Source organism: Suricata suricatta, chromosome 3, assembly GCF_006229205.1.
Source record: "Suricata suricatta isolate VVHF042 chromosome 3, meerkat_22Aug2017_6uvM2_HiC, whole genome shotgun sequence".
Taxonomy (NCBI): Eukaryota; Metazoa; Chordata; class Mammalia; order Carnivora; family Herpestidae; genus Suricata; species Suricata suricatta.
The window spans coordinates 94,455,338-94,477,518 of record NC_043702.1 but is presented as its reverse complement, the minus strand read 5'-3'; the positions used below and the strand labels follow the sequence as shown (position 1 = coordinate 94,477,518).

General features: G+C 36.4%; 1 pseudogene; it reads right to left on the bottom strand.

Annotated features, from left to right (window-relative positions):
- Nucleotides 1–271: 271 nt before the first annotated feature.
- LOC115287035 overlaps nucleotides 272–22,181 on the bottom strand; it is a 35,121-nt pseudogene continuing 13,211 nt past the window's right edge.

The following is a 22,181-nucleotide window of genomic DNA, read 5'->3' as shown; positions in this document are numbered from 1 at the left end:
ACATTCCACACATATTTAACACCAAGCAAAGGTAAAGTTCCATTTTTAAAAACTAAAGAGACACTTTGGACAACACATTTTTGGCAATGGGATCTGGATAATAGTCATCCGACATGGTAGGGGAAATTGACACTCTGCATTATAAAAAGAACAGTCATACATCAACTGCTACAGAAATGAAAAAAGATGGAAAATTTTAACAATCTATTTAAATATTTTCTTTAAGATACTTCCTTCGCTGGCAGTGACCCTGAAGAGCCTCCCTGGTCAGTCACCAGAAGCAACTCTCCATGGAATTGATGAACTTGGTTTCCAAATTAGGAAGACAGCCACCTTTTTCTATATTTTCTTGCATGTTTGTTCAAATGTCTTCTACAGAACTAAGTTCTTTTGGCATCTTAGGAATTTTTTGCTGTTTATGGAAGGATTCTTCACCTTCTAATCTCAGTGTTAATGGTTTTGCATCTTTTTCATTCTGGTTTGATTTTTGTCCATTTTTGGCTTGGGTATTACACATAGTATTACATATACATTTATTTACTGAAGCTTTTCCTTTGCTTCAACCTTATCAAAATCATCATCAATATCTTCATCATCATCAACTTTACCAACTTCAAGTTTTACTTTTTTCTGTAGAAACTTGCTATCACTTCCAGAAGTGGATCGCTTTCCAGATATCGCTAAGGCTTTCACATGGCTCTGTATCTTCCTCTACAGCTACTAAGTGCTGCTCACTAATACGCACAGACCCCAAACCACACATAACCATAAGACCGCAGGTGGTATTACTTCAGAGCCCCAAAGGAAAACAGTGCCTGTGCCAACATTTTCAAAGCTACCAGTGGTATGCAATTGGACTGCCTTCATCATTCATTGCCTCTGCTTCAATCATGTACAATTCATCCTCTGCACAAACCCTTAAACTGATTGTTTTTAAAGAAAATTTGTGTTCATTTTCATTTCCCCCTTTACAGTTGGCTTTTAGTTCACAACACTTCTTGGGGCTGGAAGTCCAAGACTGGGATGCCAGCAGTGGGGGGCCCTCCTTCAGGGTATAGAGGTCTTACTGTACCCTCACGTGATGAAAGCAGTTTATATCTCAAAAAATGTAAACCTCTTGCATAAGAATACACACCAAGTCTGTGTAAGAGCCCATATTTGATAATTTTTAAACATTTTTTTAATGTTTCATTTATTTTTGAGACAGAGAGAGACATAGCATGAGTGGGGAGGGGCAGAGAGAGAGGGAGATACAGAATCCAAAACAGGCTCCAGGCTCTGAGCTGTCAGCACAGAGTCGGATGTGGGGCTCAAACCCACGAATGTGAAACCATGACCTGAGCTGAAGTTGGAGGCTTAACTGACTGAGCCACCCAGGTGCCCCAAGAGCCCATATTTGAAAGGAAAGCCTGTTTGATACCAAATTATACATATTTTATCTTATTTCATGCCATGTGTTTATGTCATGAATAGTTTGCGTTTCTTTATATTATTGCAGATTATCACTATGTTACTTTTTAAAATCATTCACTCATTTTTTTGTTTACTCACCACTTACTGAAAACTTTCTGAAGATATGCCAGTAAATGCTTAATCACCTACTCTCTGGGGAAAAGCTCTTTCCCTACCTAATTCTGTATTATTAACACTCTCACCATGCCTGATGACAAACTACCAAGGCAACACCAAGGAGCCTATACAATTCCTGAAAACCTAACATTCAGCTCTCACACACTAGCATGAGGGAGACCCAGCACTCTACGGGTCACCTTCCATATACCACTATGTTCCATATACCACTTTGCATGACATTAGGGAAAAAAGAGAAATCATGTGATTCCTGCCTCTGGATAATCCAAGATCTGGAAAAAGAACTGATAATCGACAACAAAAATGATAAATTTTAGAAAAATAGAATATGTTAAAGTCTATTATCTTCCAGACTTTTTCATCCGTTCGATGACTATTTACAATACTGTTCCCAGTTGAAAGTTATCTTCATTCCTCTCAAAACTATAATATAGGCAATTAAAATTTACTCTAGAGTTTAGCCAGAAAAAATATTGTAAATCAAACTTCAAAGCCTTTTATTCATTTCATCTCTAGTGAATAAAAAGTTCTTACTGTTATTTCACCTTGTATATCCTCCCTAATGTGACTTTTACTAGCTCTATAATGAAGTAGAAGAGAAGTAAATAGTAGTAACTACCCGTGTTACATGGGATAATTACTATAATCACAGCATCATGATTCTCTATATTGATGTATTTTACCTACAACACATCCAGAAAATTATTTACTTCAAAAATGATGAATGGCTTACAACAACAATTCAGACAGGTATTATGAAGATAGGTAATAGGGTAAACACAATTTTCCCTTGAAATAGGATTACAACATGTTCTATACATTGGCATTTGTAGATACTGTGTTTAAAGATATTCTTTAAATTTTGCTGACATCAAATGGGGACTCTGATTAGGATAAGCCTGATGACATTGACAAAGGGAGATATTTTAAACATGGTTTCTTCTTGAAACATACTATGTTCTTCACAATTAAAACAACAGGTCATTTTTTTTGTGAGAAAGCCTGTTTCACTTAGCAAAAATGTTGATAGCTTAAAGGCAGCCTAAATGACAAATTACTAAATAATTTTAAGTATGTCGTTTTAACTACTTGAACCAAATTGTTCTTTTGTGTAGGTAAGTAGAGAAAAGAAAGTAGTTCATAAAACCTTTTATGTGAAAATTGCTTCTCATTATAGTATCAAAAACTCAACACTGAATCTGACACTCTATAACCTGAAAGCAACAAAGTTTCTACAGAAAGGTGTAATTCTTTTATTGATATAAGACCATCTTCCTACCCACAATACCAAAGATCCTCTTAAGAACAATAATGCTGCTAGAAATATACATGTACACCAATTACTATAGGCTGAACAACTGGTCTTAAACATACTTGTATTACTGGTTTTTAAAAATTACACAAATTCTGCTGCATATGCATTCATTTAAAATCATTACAGTAAGTCGAATGGTTTTTGCCAGCATTTACTGGCATACCATCAGAAAGCTGGTATCAGAAAATACCAACTCAAGCTACAGTTACTACTGTAACTTGTCCAACTGTCACATTGGAATCTACACTATTTTTGATATTATACATTAATTGCAATTTTTTTAAATGGTAATCATTAAAGATGATCAGTAGGACAATTATGACCAGAAAGTGAATGCAATCTAGACATTTTTTTTTCAACAAGCACGTCTTGAGCTATTTACTCTATTTCAAATCACACTAAGTTGTTATTCAAATATAAGGAATAAGACTTGGACTTTTCCCAGACAGACCTGTAGAATATAGAAACATAAACAAGGATATATAAGAGACATGATGACAATTCATTACATGTAACTACAAGTTGAAGGCAAAATATGGGGGAGAGAGTAGGTAATGAAAGGCATGACTTTTGCAACTTGAAACAAGATTTCTCCCATCAGAGAAGAGTAGAATGGTCCTTCAATATAGAAATAAAAGGTCAGAAAATATTCTCCCTGTTGTTAAAGGCTATGGTTTTCAGTTTGGGCCACAGATTTGTAACTGAGCATTTCTGTGATAGGTCATATTCTTTGAAACTTCATTATACATAATTTCACGTGGGTTGAGTTTTTTGTGTAATCTACAATAGTATTAAAACAATAAGTTTATCTTCTAGTAACCTATCATTTATTTTCCCACATAATAAAAAAGCTGTTCTCCATAGCAAAATACATTACACTGCCCATGCCAATAACTGGTGGTGAGAATCATGAGCAAGCATCACATTTTGCTAAGTTTGGGTTTAATTCTGAAGTATTTGACTCATGTTGTTATTCTTATAATATCCAACAATTACAAAAGCATAAAGGATATTTTAAGAACATATGTGAAGAACATAATTATGATGGAAGTGAAAGTTGAGATAATTAAATTTGAAAATAGTGAATTGACAAACATTTTACACATATATCAGATAAATCATTTGTAAGTGGCAGTAATTCAGAAGGTCAGGTGAAGACTCACACAGGGGCTAACCATGTGTCCTAGTTTCTCTGGGACCAGTCCAATTTATATGTATTCCCTTGATACCTTTCTGATTTGGCATCTGTTCCAGAACTTTCATTTTTAAACAACACTATTGTTTAAATAGTTAAATTCAAATGACCTGGTGTAGGTCTGGGAGTTGTCCATTTTGTACTGTGAGTTTCTGCTGTGATCTTTCTTAGCACATGGGACACGTAGGTTCACAGAATAGAGTTCTTGCTTTAACTGGTGGTTAAATTTAAAGACAAACAGGATCAATACCCTACCTCTTTTCCCAATCCTTTTCAAATGCACCATAACTTTAATTTAACTCTTTAAGGCCGAGTGTCCTGAGCTCTTTCTGATAAAATGAAGCACACTCTTAAATGCTTAAAATCCCCTGGAGCAGAGGCAGAAGAAGTTGGTACTACACCCCGAGGACCCACTTGGTGCACCATCTGCTTTCACCATGGCCGTAACCAGTCCCACAGTCCTGAAAGCCACCGAGGTGTTAGTCAGCATGACCAATGGAAAATGTAAAAAATAGCAGAAGTGCATATGTGAGATCTGAGTGGGAAACAGAAGAGGCCCTGCCTGCGTACGTGATAGAGTATCTGGATGTGTGTTGCCATGAGTGCTGTTTCCTCATTTTCTGGCATAAAATAATAACTCATTTTATTTTTTATTTCACAATAATCCATTTTAGGAGAAGCAAGTGTAAAAAGCATATATTTAATGAAAGTTTAAAGATTTCTGCTTCTCAAGAAAGTTGTACAAAATATATGTCGTATTCACTATCCACTGAATTATAGCAAAATCACTGATCATATTAAAACCAGAGAACTCAAGTCTACTTCAAAACACCTCCATGGCCTTCACATATTATAGTTAATTTAAGATGACTATACTGGAAAAAAAGGATTTAATACATGCAGCATTAAAATATCAATTTACATACCATTCTATGCAAAGTGACTTTTTATTTAGATCAAATTACTATTTCAAATGAATCTTGCTCACTTTTACTTCCAAATTTCCACATATAAGAATAAAATATAAAGTGATATCTGTTAATTTATTGGCTTGAATAACAGAAGAACTTTGGAAACAGTTAAATGAGTCTAGTTTTATATCAGTGTTGCTAGAATCATAAAACAGAAAGTTAATTTCAATAGTGGTTCCATTTTTTTTCCTTTCAATTCAGAATATTGGAGTAAAACTATACAAATTTTATTCTGTTTGGATTTTCTAGGATTTTCTAGAGAAACAGAATCAAAAGTACCAAAAGTATATATGAATATGTATGTGTATCTGTGCGCGCACACACACACACACACACACACACACACACATTCTTGTATATAGAGACAGAGATTTAAGAAACTGACTCATAATTAGGAGTGTGTTTAGCATATATAGAAAGTATGCTCTCAAATAAAAATATTATCATCTACAAAGAGAGTCAAATGTAGATGTCAATAATTTCAAAGTTATTAACCATAAAAAGCAACTTTGAAGATTACATACTTTTGAAGATTCCATATTTTTTATGAAAAATAATTTAAATAAGACCATATTGCAAGTGAATATACATTCTTCAGAAATATACAAACAATGTGGTATGAGACAGATACAATTAAGAATTTGATTAAATTATAAAAATGTGTACCAAGAATATTTAAGCTGCATATGCTACATTTTACTATCCAGATAATAAATACAAAGGAATATTAATTTTGCTATAATAAAATCTATATGCTTTTATTTTTTGAAAGAATTTTATTACTGAAAATTGGTTTTGAATATAATTATATAGGTCTAAGAAATCAATAAATCCATTGTATTGATCAATAAATAAATAGGGTAATAATTATGACATTTAATTATTTTAATATCCTTTTTACTTTTACAAATGATCCTATTTGGTTGATGAATGATTGGGCCACATATTATGTGAAGATCTCTATCTCTATACTAAAAAACTCGCTAGTAACCAACAATGCTAAATGACAAAATAAATTTTAAAAAAAGATAATGTTCAAGTTTTTGGCTCCAGCATTGTTAATTATATCCAATGTCTTAGTATCTTGCTGCTAATTCAGAATAAGTTTGGAAATTAATTTCAGAATAAGCATAGGGCCTGAATTGTTACTTGAACTTTTGCTGACCATAAATATATTTTTATAGGTATTCTTATTAATAGTTCCTAGTTTTTATGAAAAGATACTGTCAGGTACTTCAAAGGCTTTACTTGCTTTTACTCTAGCAACCCTGTAAAGTAGGTACTACTTTTAGATATAAGGAAAACAACAAGGTTGGCAGCAATTCAAAGGTCACAAGACTGGAAACTTGTGAGGCAGCCCAGATGTGCATTCTATGTGCTCCTTGGAAATAACACAACAGAGTGAGTGAACAGTGAAAGCGTAGTGTCTTTTGCCAGAGACAAACTTATCAATGTTAGAAGGATACAAGATGGCAAACACAATGTAAATCCATAAGCAGCAGAAAACTGAATAGCTTTAAAACATCATGGGACCAGCAGGCTTACCCTACTCTTTATCACTTTGAAAGAACTTCAGACTGAACTTGTCTTTTGAGAACTAGCTGTGTCTCTGAGTGTGACTGTGTCTATAATATACTGGTCAGTTTTCAGGCATTTCATGGGGGATGGAAAGGATTTTGAGGTGGTTTTTCCCTCTGCTACTTAGACTCATCTGAACTGCAGACAGAACTAACAAAATTTCCACATGGGGAAAGGCAAGCTCATGACCAAATTTCTATGTGAGATTATTAAATTCCTATTGCACCACCTCCCAATGCTTCCCTCAAACCTCAAGTTACTGAGTGGAGGACACAAAAGATAATCAGTGTATACTTACTGAATATTTTTAAAACTCACATTATTTGATAAGAATTTTTGCCCAAGGTTTAGCATGTAGAACATCCTCTGGCAAAGCCATCAGAATGTTTCAGATTTGTACTTACCCACTTATACAAGGCTCTCCTGATTAAACTTAGATTGCATTCTTATTAGCGCTCACACAATTTAAACCTTTGTAAGAATGTACGTTTCTATTTGTACTCTTCTTTTCTGAAGCCTTATCTCCTCTCTAGCAGCATTTACTCAATATCCCCTGAGCGCTCTTTGAGCCATAATAGTACACGGAGTGGGATTTGCCAAGCATGAATATTCCATACAGATCGCAAGGATTCTGTAGTTCATGGACTCCATTGTCTTTGAAGGCAAAATTCAACATTAGCACTGATTTCTGTTCTCCCTTTGCAGAGCTAAGCAATAGTAGTATCCACATGTTTTAAGGGTAATTTATATTCAGTGAAAAATTATTATTCATATAGGCTCAAAGTTTCCTTATTCATTTGCATTTCTTCCTTTCATAGATTCTCAAGGAATGTTGAAAGAAAGAGTCTACTCTTCAGCTAATCTCCACTAGAAAGATATCAAGATAGAGAGAAAATTAATTCATGGATGACTTTAATTTAAAAATAAGGCAATGGCTATAGTTTGGACTGGGACATAGTTGGGCATTAGGATCAGATTTTACTCACCTTTATATCCCAGTATATAACACAATGCTTAATATGTAACATTTGTTTGCTAAGTGAACATTTGTTGAAAGAAGAAAACATGGGTGGTCACACTTGGCCATTGAACTGAAACTGGTGATCCCTCATTTTGCAAGGTCCCAGAGCACACTCATGCTCATGCACATATGTCTATGGCTACTTTCATGCTGCAAAAACTTCCTGGCCTATGTAACTAAAACAAATAACTATCTGGCCCTTTAAGAAAATGTCTCATGAGGCACCTGGGTGGCTCAGTGGTTAAGCATTTGACTTCGGCTTAGGTCACAATCTCACAGTTCACGAGTGTGAGCCTCATGTATGTGCTGACAGCTCAGAGCCTGAAGCCTGCTTCAAATTCTGTGTCTCCCTCTCTCTCTGCATGCCCCCTCAACTCACACTTTGTCTGTCTGTCTGAGAGCAGACAAAGCTGTCTCAAAAATATACAAACACTAAAAGTTTAAAAAAAAAAAAACAGTTTTCTAAATCCTGCATAGGGGAATACTTGAAAAAAAAAACCATTAGTTATCTTTTCCATAAGGGTAGTTTTTGGTAGTTATAATGGAAGCATATACAAAATATAGTATTCTACTTTTTATTTACTATATCATACACCTCTTTTCCATAATAGCCCCAGTTCATATTCTGTTGCATAGATATGTTGTACAACTATCCCTCTGTGGCCCCATTTTCATGGTTGGGAGATAAGGAGACTCATATATATAAACTGTAAGGTGCTTCCAAATCTGGCCTTCTATGGTTCTGCCTCCCTTCCACAGCTGTACATGTGACTTTAAAATTTAAATGTATGCTCACTTATTTATGGGGTACCTGGGTGGCTCAGTAGTTTCAGCATCTGACTTTGGTTCAGGTCATGATCTCATGGTTCATGAGTTTGAGCCCCATGTTGGGCTCTGTGTTGACAGCTCAGAGCTTGGGACCTGCTTCAGAGTCTGTGTCTCCCTCTCTCTCTGCCCATCCCCCACTCATGCTCTGTCTGTCTCTCTCTCTCAAAAATATATAAACATTAAAAATGTATGCTCATTTATTTAGTTCTAACATATCGGAGGGCAGTGGAGAGGCCAGAGTCTAAACTCCTCTTATAGTCAAAACTGGAAGACTCTGGGTCTTTGATGAATACCCATCACATGGCTCTTATTCAGAGCTCTAAATTTCCATGTTTTCATACTCAAAAAAAAAAAAATAAATAAATAAATAAATAAACAAATGAAGAGTTGCCCACTTCTGCCAAAAGATGATGTCCATTTTCTTCTTAGGCATTCTATTTCATAGAAACTAAATTATGTCAACTTTAGAAATAAAATATGAAAGAAAATCAAAATGTTTTTTATATGTTTAATCTGCTCACTGGCATGTTTATTTAAATATTAATTTTATATTAATATTCATTCAACCACTTGTTTAAGAAAAGCTAGGGGCACATGAGTGGCTGAGTGGGTTAAGCGTCCAACTCTCGGTTTTGGCTCAGGCCATCATCTCATAGTTTCTGAATTTGAGCTCTGCCTTGGGCTCTCTGTTGGTGGTGGGGACTCTGCTTGGGATCGTCTATCTCTTCCATTTTCTCTGCCCCTCTTCTGCTTGTGTTCTCTCTCTCTCTGAAAATAAATAACAAAAAAAAAAAGAAAAAAAGAAAAAAGAAGCTAAATAGCTAAATGCCTAATGTATGTCCACTATGAGACTATGTACTGGGGACAGAAATACACTTAAGATAAATATACTGATTAAGTGCTTGGTGATTAGTTAAACTCTAAATCCTGAAGGTAAAAAATATGTCCCACCAATTAGTAATATATTTAAACCAAAACTCAGTATCATACAAGCCTAAAAATGTTTAATCTTAGTTTAAATGTAACACTGGTTCTGACCTGATCAGCTGTATATTACAATCTCCAATTCTGTTCAAGCTTAATGATGTGTAGAGTCTCTGGTGGCCAGAACCATGAATTTACTATCCTAATTGGGCTGCTAAAGCAAAAATAACTCCTGTAGACTCCATGACTGCCCCCCCCCATTTAAAATTATGTTGCTGAATGAATACAATGCAATGATCGATGTATTTGAGAGCAGCTGGACCCCATCACTTCTTCAATTCATTAGTCTGTACACGTCCATTGGAACAAGCACATTTTCTTGGGATCACAAGGCTGGTATTTCTAGGAATTGCTGCACACCAAGAATGCCAGTACCTCTCATATCTATACAGATTCCAAACATATTCCACTCTTCATATGATAGGAAAAAATTTCTGTAAGGTCTGTCTTAAACAAGTTAATCCTGTCATTCCAAAAGATAGTCTTTCTTTCTTTGACAGATGTGAAGAAGCCAGGAATCACTTCTACCTTTGATCAGAAAGCAAGGAAATGTTAACAGCACAGCAACTTTGCATCTGAGGAAGAGTCTTGTGTTTTATCTCTTGTAGCAGTTGTGGGAAGCATCACAATCAAAATGATGATGGGGAAGAATAAAGGGTACATGGGAATAATTTGTTCATGTCCCTTTGGGGTGAGATAAAGTGTGAGTGAGGAGAGGGAAGGACAGGGACATACAGAGGCTGCTCTTGGCAGGCTGTTAGGCAGGGGCTCATGAGAGATAGACTTCTTGTTCTGTCTCAGACAGCTGGAAAACCACCTTCTTAACTTTGGGTTGGTTTCCCTGGTTAGTGGAGCCCACTCATTAGGCTAGGTCTAACAGGCAAGGCATATAGCGACATTCACACATGCAGGCAGCATACCTTTTCTCTTGACCACTATGTTATGAAGTATGGTGCTTATGAATTTATGGGGAACCTATGCTATGTCAGGGGAGTCAAGATCTGCTCTGTAGCATACCCAGCATCCTTTGCCTGCCTTACGGTACTGCACTTCTTCATCCCCCTGATTGTGGCTGGAGTTACAAATGCTGCCAGTAAGATACCATTCCCTAGTCAGTTATACCTTTTAGTGTCTCCAAGTTGTTATGACCCTTCTGCTAGCTCGACATTTATCCATATGCTTCTTCAGTGAGAGGGAAGAAAAGGAGGTTAGAATTTAACTTCCATGTGCTGCCTGAGCTCCACAGATCAGCTCTGAAAGGGCTGGTTGTAGGTGCAAAAAATAAGATAGTTAAAATATAATTTAACATGCTCTGGGTTGGCCAACCACGAGAATCTCAAACTTGGTACCCTAAGATTAAAATATTCAAACTGTAAGATTCAACCATAGACTTTTATATAATTGCTCCATGGATATTTGCAGATGATACACACTAATGTTCCTTCCCCTAAATTGCCTCTCTCACCTATCTTTAAACTCTCATTAATAATAACAACTATGATTTATCAAGTCCTTATTATGTTAAGGATACTGTTCTAAGGGCTTTACATGTATTAACTCAGTCCTCAGAGGAAGGTCTTATCATTCCCATTTTATGGCATGCAATCTGCAGAGAGATTAAGTAAACTGTTCAAGGGCACACAGCTAGTTAAGTAGCAGGGCTGGGTAAATCCTGGTAGTGTGGCTCTGGAGAGTCCAAGTTCTTAATGATTAAGCTCCTTTGTTAACCTCTGGGCTCATTATGCAGCGGGAATCTTCATTACTTTGTCATTATTTCATTGAGAAAGAGATGTTCTCATGGTGTTGCTAAAATACACATAGCAAAAATCTTACTACTGCTCACATTTTCATAAAGTTCCATGACACTACTGAGCACCCAAATGCCGAGGAGTCCCTGGTGAGTTATAAATGCCCTGCATCTCTCTCATACTTTTATTGTATAAGTCGAAAATTGCTTTGCACTACATTGGGGCAGCAAAATAAAATATATACATAAAAGAAACTGGGAGCCCTGAGTTAGTTAGCTAATGAATGTGGGTGAGGTAAGATGTGGGAAGATGATTAAAGATGGAGAAACGCAACGTGTTGACTTGTATTGTCTGAATCCTTCCAGGGACACTGCTTCTCTTCCATCTTACCATACAAATTATATGATAATCACCCTCCCATACTATTATATTACAAAATTCAGTTTCTTTTTCATTGATGCTTTCATGATAATAACACATATGCCTCAATTTGTGGAGTAATTGTCACATATATTGTGTACACATATTATGATATCTCAAGCAAAATCAAATTTGCCACAGGAAACTCCATTTACCTTGCTTCTGCTTCCATTTACCTTGAGACTGCCACCAATATATCACTCAGTATAGCATCTCATCTAAAGAGAAAGTAAAAACAAGCAGTTCCGTGTTCTTTCTAGAGTCTCCAGTGGTTAATCATATTCTGATGCAAACCTATTGGAGAATTTTTAAATGTCAAGTCAAGCATGACTGGAGATCAAAGATTATAAACCTTTGGGGGGGAAATCCATATTAACATGGAAGAGTAGAAGCCATTCATATTATTTTAGAATTCTAGAACACTTACCTGACTTAAAGATTTTTTTTTCTTTGAAAGATGAATGGGCATATATCACTTTGGGCAGAATTCTCCAGAAACTATAATCTACAAGTACTGCATTTATCTGAAACTCTATTTTACTTTAAAGGTCGTGGCTGTATAATCTGCCTTTAGCAAGCAGAAATATTTTTCAAAAATGTGGTCTAATTTTATTGTTCATCTTTAAATATTCATTTCATATTTGATGGACTAGAAATTTGAAATTCAAATTACTGCCTTTCTCTTTATCCCTAGCAAAATCATCTAATAATGAGTTGAAATTCACTTATAACAAAATACAAATAAAATAAACTTCATAATTAACAAGAGCTAATTAAAATTATTTGGAAGCCTGTGCTTACAGGTGAGTAAATTATAAATTCTAGTTACAAAACTCAGATTCTTTGTGAGTGATTTTAAGGAAATTGTTCATCTATTAAGTCATTGACTCAGAAAGCGGAAGGGGCTCTTCTATAAAACTGTCATGTTCCCAATGAGGTCTGGAGAGCTACCTCAGAAAGTACAAGGTCACATTACAATAAGTTACAAAGTCAAGAATTAAATTAAGGTCTACTGCCTCCAAGTCCCTTGCCCTTTCTAAGAATATTTGGTCAAGCCATACTAGATACTGACTAAATATTTCTAGTAGTTCATGTCCAAGACCTACCCAGGGTACCTTGTCTCAAAACCAAGATCATAGACCTTGTTTCAAACCCAAGTCAGGTGACAGTGGGTCACCTGTAGGGTCACTGCTTCTTAGTAAGACAGAATATTCACACAAATCTCCCTTTTTAGAAGATCTAAGCAGAGGTCAAAGAGAAAGCCTAATTATTCTAAAAACGAAACAAAACAAAAAACAGTATCATAAATTTCTCCAGATGACACATTGTAGGTGTTAATATTAAGTACATTTCATATGAAAACTCTTAACATAAATGTCCATTTATTTAAGATAGTGGTCAGACAGGAAAGATGATAGAGGAAAGACAATAGAGCCTCCTCATGCTCTTCCCCTTTTCTTCCCTCCTGTTATCTGTTCCCTGGAGGGCCAAACCTAATCCAGTGTAGCCTCATTTTTGCTCAAATGCATCTGAAAAAATTCCTATTTTCAAATAAAGTAGCATTTATTGTAGAGGATTAGCACTTACACATATCTTTGAAGGGACACAAATGAATCTAGTACAGCTCCCAAATACATTATTTTCACTTTTAATAAAGGGAGCACTCCTATAGGAAACAATGGATGAACTCTTGGATGACTGTTTTCTGAACTAATCATAAATGTTTGGTCAGCTCATAAAAAATAAAAATAGACTATCTGGATCTAATACCAAATTCTATTACCAGGCTGGATATGGAAATTTTAAAAACTCAGAAGTTATGGGATTCCTGGGTGGCTCAGTTGGTTGAGTGTCTGACTCCTGGTTTTGGCTCAGGTCATGATCTCATGATTTGTGAGTTCAAGTCCAGTGTTGGGCTCAGCACTGACAAAGCAGAGCCAGCTTGGGATCCTCTCTCCTCCTCTGTCTCTCGAGAGAAAGAAAGAAAGAGAGAGAGAGGGAGGGAGGGAGGGAGGGAGGGAGGGAGGGAGGAAGGAAGGAGGGAAGGAAGGGAGGGAGGAAGAAACTTTAGGAAAAAAGGAAAAATAACTCAGAAATGAGGCATCATCTCTAACATGTCAGGCCATGTACAATCAGTATAGAGATTAGTCACTAGTTCCAGGTGAGTAGGTTTGTCCATCACCCTTATTACAACTCATTGGAACATTTATTTTTGAATTTTGTGTTTTAAATTTTTACTTACTAGAGAACTGTAAACTATCCATAGTCTCTTCATATATCTATTTATCTAACAGGGACACTGAGACCCTCGGGCTACACACATTCTCTGGGCAAAAGCATGCCAATATGTCTGACACAAATCAGTGTTTGTTCATATTCCAGATGATTTAATAGTTTCACTCAAGAGTAGGTTCCAACACAGGCTGAATATGACATAAACATTAGGATACATCTGGAGAATGATGCTAAGTCATCCCTTTATACGTGTTATAAAAGTTTGCTTATTTCACTTTTTGTGAGCGATTTGCCATCATTTATAGGTACATATATGAATATGATAGACTAACTTCGTTAAGGGGAGAAGTTAAAACTGGATCCATCTTGACAAGCTTTATAGCAACTAGTATAATGTTTTGCACATAACAGAGGTTTAAATAATATTTACAGAGTGGATAAATATATGAGCTTTTAAGTCCAAACTGATTACAATGAATAAAATTGTGCTTGAATTTCATAAAACACCAAGAAGCTGAACCATGTTTTCACATGCTAATACATCTGAGCAAGGCATTGCTTAATGTGTTGGTCTCACATATCATGCACAAAGAAATTTTATCAAATTTAGTAACATGTTATTTGGCAAAAATAAATATGTTGAACAATAATTATACCTTGCCTTCTCTTCATGGGTTATTTTTAAATTATGTATGAAGAATACAATAATTTTTAGTTTGTGACATTAATTTAAAAAAATCTTAAAAAATTGAAAATAATTTGTATATAGATCTGACAAGCTGATTTATTTGAACAAGTGTTTAAAACTCCAATGATAGCAACTAATGACTAACATGGTGCTATTGTAAGTTATCAAATTAAATTATAACTAGTTAGAAATAGGAGCCCTGAAAAGTTTCCATTTAAAACATAATTGGGGGAAAGTGTCTATTTCGGGCCAAAGTTATGTTAAAAGCTGAAAAAAATCCTTAAAAAAAATTTTTTTAATGAAAGTTAATGACCACAGAGAAAGAAAGAAAAAAAAGAACATGGAAATAGAAATGGAATTTGGAAGAGTACAAATGTTCTTACAAAATTTTTATTTTATCTTTGGATTTTAACAGGTGTTAAGTCTGGTCCTATGAAGAATTACCAGGAAATTGAACCTGCACGTTAATCTTCCAGGTTTGGAGGCTGGCAGAGCCATCTGATACCAACTCCATGGGCTCTTCAGATCCCCGAAAGGCCCAGGTTTACAATCTCCTCCCATATGCACAGCCCTGTTTCTCAAGTTTCCCACTAAGACATTGAGGCAAAAATGATGCTTATATACTTGATTTTATATTGATTGTTTGGTTGGTTTGGTTTGGCTTGGTTTGTGGTTTTTGGTTTGGTTTTTTGTTTGCTTCAGTTTTTGTTTTCTCTTAACTTGGTTTGACCACTTAGGTGGAATGACTCTGTTCTCAAGTCTTTAATACATTTACCTTTGGAGAGTGTCATTCTATTCTTGAAGTTCAAACAGCGTTAAGCTTCCCTGAGATAGCTCCTGTGCTCTTCTTCTCTATTATAACTGTCTACTTTCTCATCTACTCATTCCCACTATTCTTCTACATAAGTCTCTTGCGCGACACACATCCACACACACAAACACATTTTGTAACTTTAAACAGAAATGTTGTCTTACTTGCTACATATCCTTTTCACCAAGCACAACACCACATAACAGGTGTTCAATTATATTTTGATTTCCTTTCTCCCTTAATAGGTTATGGGAACAACAGATTGCAAGTATTTACTACAAGATGGTTCACTTTAATGATATCAGTGATAAGCAATTTATGTGAACTTTATTTTTCCTTTCCCTGCTCTCTTTTATCTTCTTTTCTTCTGTAAGTCACTCCTTCCCCTGCTCTAAAAATAATGATCCCCTTTATTTCTTCCCTTTTATTGATCTTGTTCCAAAAATTTTTGGACAAACTCATTACCTACGTTTTAGCAATGGACACATCCTAAAGGTCAGGAAGAAAATGGGTATTTCTAAGACCCTAGACCAAACTTTAGAGTTATCAGATAATTTGGCCAACATTTTCACAATTAAAATTTTCGACTAGTCCAATGAATTCAAATACTGAGAATGTTTGCTAAAAATTACTCATTTTTAGAAGAACTTCAAAGACATGACTAACACTGAATCACAACATACCTAATTATTCCTTCAAAGGAAATATACTCCCTATATCAATGCACCTTTATGAAGCTCACATAAACATACAATATTATGTCTTTAAACTTAGTAATCAGGACTGCGGAACTTGACTCTAAGTCCTAAGTTTTGTTTCTGACCACCAAATTTTAACAAGCTTTTCTCCTTTACAGAATTATATATCTCTCTCAGCAGAGTCAGAAATAATGGAATGGCTCATTAAAAATAATGAGATGCCTTTGTAATGAGTCCTGATCTATACCTTCTCTCTGTGAGACATCTTCTTTTCAATGGAAAAAAAAAATAATTAGATCCAATGGAGGTCTCTCCTTGGGATATACAAGGTAACCTCAAAACCATACTGCACACTTTAAGAACAATCTTACCAAACCACAGATTGACCAGAAAAATAAGTTACTTTTGATACTGAAATGGACATGGGAGACAAAGAGAAAACAAACAAGAGGAAACTGTTACTGTTTTTGCTTTCATGAGCCATAACATTTTTTTATTTCTTTTAATTTTAAAATGTTTATATTTTAGAGAGAGAGAGACAGAACAAAAGTGGGGGAGGGATACAGAGAGAGAGGGAGACAAAATCTGAAGCAAGCTCTGAGCTGTCAGCACAGAGTTCGACGTGGGTCTTGAACTCTCCAATGGTGAGATCACGACTTGAGTCAAAGCGAATGGTCAACCAACTGAGCCACCCAGGTGTCCCAATAACACTTTTTTCTTAAAGAATTTATTCTGATGGAAAATGGAGCACCAGTCAGTGAAGGGTTAATCTCATTTTTCAACCCACCAGACACTTGTACTCTTCAAACTTCTAAACACACTTGTCTTGCTTTAACTGTTTCTTTCATGCTGTGAAAATGGAACATAATTTTTTACTGAAGCCATACAGAAGCTTAGCAAGCAATTTCTTTAAACACCATGCATTTCTTTTTTCAAAGCCAGCACAATAGAGCAGTAACTAATTTGCCTATTATTTCCAACCATACTGGTTGCCCCAGCCCTTTAACATCTTGTTCTCTGTTTGAACCCTCCATTTCCAAAGTCATTAATGACAAATAGTAGTATCACTTTGTTAATAATAACAACCACAATAATAGCTCCTATGCAAGTGCTTATTATGTCCCAGTCATGGTATGCACTTAAAATACATTGTCTTATTCAGTATTTATAAAACCCTATGAGGTAGGTGTCATTATTCCCATTTTGTTTACGTGCCACTAGGGGCTCAAGAATATTAATCATGTATCTAAGATCCAACACAAAGTTAGTGATGAGGGAATCTGGTCAGAGAATGAAGAGTTTAGGATAAAGGGTTCAAAATTTGAAAGAGAGACAGGTCCCAAAGGTGGGCTGATGACAGCATTGAAAAGCAGGGGGCTAAGACTCTCCAGGAACCAAAGCACCAGTCTCCTGGGTCAAACCTCTTTTATTTCACTACTTGTAATAGCATGCACATACAACATTATATTTGGCATCTTGACAGGTCATGCACCTGCAGTGTATCCACACTGGGTCATGAGTACTTCTGGCACTAGACAAAACATTCGTATCCCTGGCCTGCCACCTGTATGCTGTCCGTCTGGAGAGAACGGGCAGTCCTGGTGGCTTTCTGACCTGGGAATGGAACTGCTTTCAGTTCCTTGCTGCTCCATCCCTTTCCTTCAGGACATCCTTAAGGTGCCTCTGGCTTCTTGTTCTCCAACAAAAATTTGACATTAATTTTTGAATTACACATCTATTTCTTAAGATATAGGACTCCTATCTTCCCCCTTACTTTAAGATGTTTTAACTTATAAATTTATTCAAGGTCTCACACAGTCACCTCAGCCCATATGCTCCTCCCCCTTTTAACTATGTCTGACTTTAGTGTGATTGGCCAAGTGGGTTTAGGGCCACTGTAACCCAGTTCCTGGCAATGCAGCGTTGTCATGTCATCCAAATCTTTTCAAGAGAAAAATTCATTTCCTTATGTAAAATATCCTGATTTTTAAAAATCGGTTAAAATTTTCAGAGGCACAGGTCAGACCTGGCTCAGAGGTTGTCAGTTTGTATCATCTGCTTTCAGTTCTGCTATAATACTTGAGGACTGCAAGATTTCTCAATGGCTTCCCTGTGGTTTGAGCCCCTGGCTTCCACAGGCCATCAGAATTTAAGTCTGCTCTTTCCTTCCTTCCTTGTGCTCCATGTTTAAGTGATTAGAAATCAGTCCCATTGGCAGGTAGGTTCTCCTTCTTTCCAAGCCTTAGCACTGAATATTCAAGACAGTAATAGGAGTGAAATGTTATATAACTGGGGAAGTCACTTAACCTCCTGAGCCTTGTCTATAATCTATGTAGGCTGCTTACCTACCTGAGGACCCAAGTGAGAGCAGGAACATCTAGAATTTTAAATCAAACACAGTTTACTTGCATCTGGAGAAGTGGTGAGTCTTTGTTGGAATGCCAGTTGGAATGGTGAGGGCAGGGGAAAAAATGGGCCAGATTGGAATCTTTTATTTTTTTATTTATTCCCTAAAATTACTTGAGCGGTGAATACTGACTATTCCACAGTGAAACGGAACAATAGTGAGAAAAGGTACTATATCACCACTAATAACATCAGCCAGACTATGGGAAATAGACTTGGAAGTCTGTGAATTCCCCTAGGAGATTTAGTATCTTTCTAACGGCCTATTTTATGAGAGAAAAAGTAACACAGAGAGGCTGGTGTACAAGCATTCCCACAGAGAATGTTCTTTTAAATCTCAAGAATTTTATTTAGTCCATGGAAGTCTGAAGACTTTGGCTTCAACTCTACACACAAGCACAAAACTGGTCACTGACCCAGCCACAGAGAAGCCCCTTAGCTTCAGGCCCTGCCATGAAGCTGTATCTGGCTTTAAAGTTAGGATAGAAGTAAAGAAAGTCTCTGTGTTATTAAAGGGTTGCTGACAATATTTGTCAGCAGAAGTACCCTTTGGAGGACACAACAGATGCATGAAAACAAAGTTTAAATAAAAATGACCTTTTAGGAGGGCCAGCAAACTAGTTTTCATTTTTTCCCCTTCCCTGCTTACAGCCCTGCTATTAGGAAGTGTAGTCATTTTCTAGGGCTTCTGTGACAGAGTACCACAAACTGGGTTACTTAAAAACAACAGAAAGGTATTCTGTCACAATTTTGAAGGGCAGAAGTCCTCAATCCAGGTGTCTAAAGGGCCAGCTTCTTCCAGAGGATCTAGGGAGATCCTGGTCCTAGCCTCTTCCACCTTCTGGTGTTACCAGGCATTCCTTAGCTTATGATTCATCACTCCAGTCTCTGCCTCTCTCTTCACCTGGCATTCTCCTCTGTGTCTTGAGCTTTTCTGTATTTTACAAGGGCACTTAGCATTGGATTTAGTATGTACCACATAATCCAGGATAATCTCATATCAAGATCCCTAAATAAAGTACATCTGCAAAGACCTTTTTTCCAAATAAAGTCATATTCACAAGCTCCAAAATGTGGAAATATCTTCTGAGAGATTACCATTCAAACCATCACTGGTAGAGAATGGTCTCTGTCTCTGTCTCTCCAAAAAAAAGAAAAGAGGGAAGACACCCATGTGCAGCAGCCTGGGCTCTATGTAAGTGACATAAAGAGGTTCCCTCCTTGCATTCACATATTGACCAGATTTCTGACTACAATGGATAGTGGCTGAATCTGGAGACAGTAATTCTCCTCTTCACCCTAAACATCTGTGAGAAAGTGGATCTTGCTTATAATCTCTAAAGGATTCAATTTTTTCAAATGCTTACTCTGGAAAAATGGATTAGGGCATTTACAGAACATAAAATCTGACAGGCGCTATCAATTAGACATCCACTATAGCACACCTTCAGATAGGTGTTTTGCAAATAAAAGTCATTTCAACTAAGAAAGCTGAAATATGTGCAGGGCATGTGGTTTCAATGATTAAATGAATCTAAGGCACCTGCTGCTGAAACAATCTCTGTTCATCCACTTGGTCCCCAAACACATTCTATGGGACTAATTTAATGCCAGTTACTGGGAATCAAGCAAAATCCTATTTTTTCCAATGGAAATTACCTTCTCAACTAAGACAACTAAGAAGATGGAGAAAGCCTATAGACTTTAACAAAATTTCTCTAGGGCTTTCTTATGATGTGTCTCTAGAAGCTGCATTTGCCTTTGTGCTCATATACCTGCCCACTCAATGAAGTAGAAATGATATAGTTAGTCTGGGACAGCCTCAGCAAAATTGAAAGCTTTCTCCAAAAATTCACTTAAAATCTTAAACCTATGGCTTTCAATTAGTTTCCTATGCAGGGGAATCTCAGCACTCTCCTATCCTTCCTACTTCGGAATTCTGAAAGCATCCAATAAGATGTTGGTCCTCCAGTCTTGTTTTACTTTTCCAGTCCCATCTATCCATCTGTCTTTCTCATCTCTTGGTTGCCCCAACCCTGTTTGCTCACAGAGGCCCAAATTCTTCCCTAGTAAGTATGCTTCCTGGATTGTAATCAGCTAAACGCCTGTTAGACCTGCAGCACCTCAGACATCATCCCCAAACTACTATCTATATCTTAACTCTAAGTACAACAAAATGTGTAATGTACTCTAAGTCACACTTGCTTACTAAGTTATGGCAGTTGATTTGGTTTGTCCTGTTCTCCCAGCAAGTATGCTTTCTTGTCCAAAGCTCCACTTCTTTAACCTCTACGTATATAGAGCAGTGGATTTTAACCCTAACTACAAGTTAAAATTACCTGAGTGGTTGTGGTTGTTGATTTTTTTTTTTTATTGTCATCAGAACACCCCCACCACTCAGAGATCTTAATCTGATTTGTCTGAGAGAGAGCCCAGACATGTTTTCTGTTGTTGTTATTATTTAACTTTCAGAAGGAAATTCTAATATAAAACAACACTTGAAAACACTGTCATAGGAAAGTGGTTTTAAATGTGGTCCCTGAGTTAGTTGCATCAGAATTACCCAAACTGGCTGGAAATGCAAATTCTTTGCCTCCATCTCAGGTTTTCTGAATCAGAAATTCTAGAGGTAGGCCCAATAAGCTGTGGTGTGACAAGATCTCCAAGCGATGTTGATGAGTTTTAAAGTTTGAGAATCACTGCCATCAAATGTCTCTTGCCACTTTCTCGAAATTCTGTGGAAGATATGTAAATGCATAGAGTCTGGTTGTTTACCCTGGAATAACAAAAATTTACTTGGAGGAAACACCTCGATTATAGGCAGATGTGAACATGGCACATACTTTCAAAGCCCTGTAATTCTAGTCAGAATGTGGCTAAATACAAGCCAAGAGCATATTAAGAGGGGGAAAAACTATTACTCCCAGGTGGAAGGATTTCTAGAGAAAGAGTTAATTTAGTCAGGTGACACAGCATAATTAGGAGGGAAAAGCATTAGGCAATTGATTTATTAGGAGATAGGCCCAAAATATATACATATATACATACGTAGGTGGTAGTCAAACTATGGAGAAACTTGAATGTCACATCAAGTCATTGAGGTGTTTCTAAAAAAAGACCAGGAAAATGTTTATTACCTGAGTTGCAGTTAGCTCAATAAAGGGAAGGAAGAGGACAGAGAAATTCTCAGTCACTGAAAATAGCATGTACAAAGGCCCTGAGACAGCAAAAACCATGGTATCTTTAATAGAATCTTACATCACAGATCACAAAGTAGTCATTCAAAATGCAAGGCCTTAGTGCTCATCTGTATGGGTGATGTGAAGCTGTTATTGCAGAGGACAGAATGATAGGAATTGTGACCTTGAAATTGCAATTTAATTCTAAGAGTCTCCCCTCCTGATTACACTTAATGTAATTCTCCCAACTATTAAGGCTTCCTTTATTCCTCATCCATCTTTCTAATTTCTTTATTTTAATGTAAACTAAGAGGATGCTCTGAATAACTAAAAAGTTGAAGGTGGGAAAAATTTTGTGATACAACACAACCTTGTAGGTTGCCATAGTAATAAAGTGTTGAAAAGCAAATTTAATGGTGGTTGCATAGCATTCTTCATTTGTAACTATAGCTTCCTTCATGGAGGACTACCATTTAGTGTCAATCCTGGGCTGAATCCCAATTCCATAAAAAGT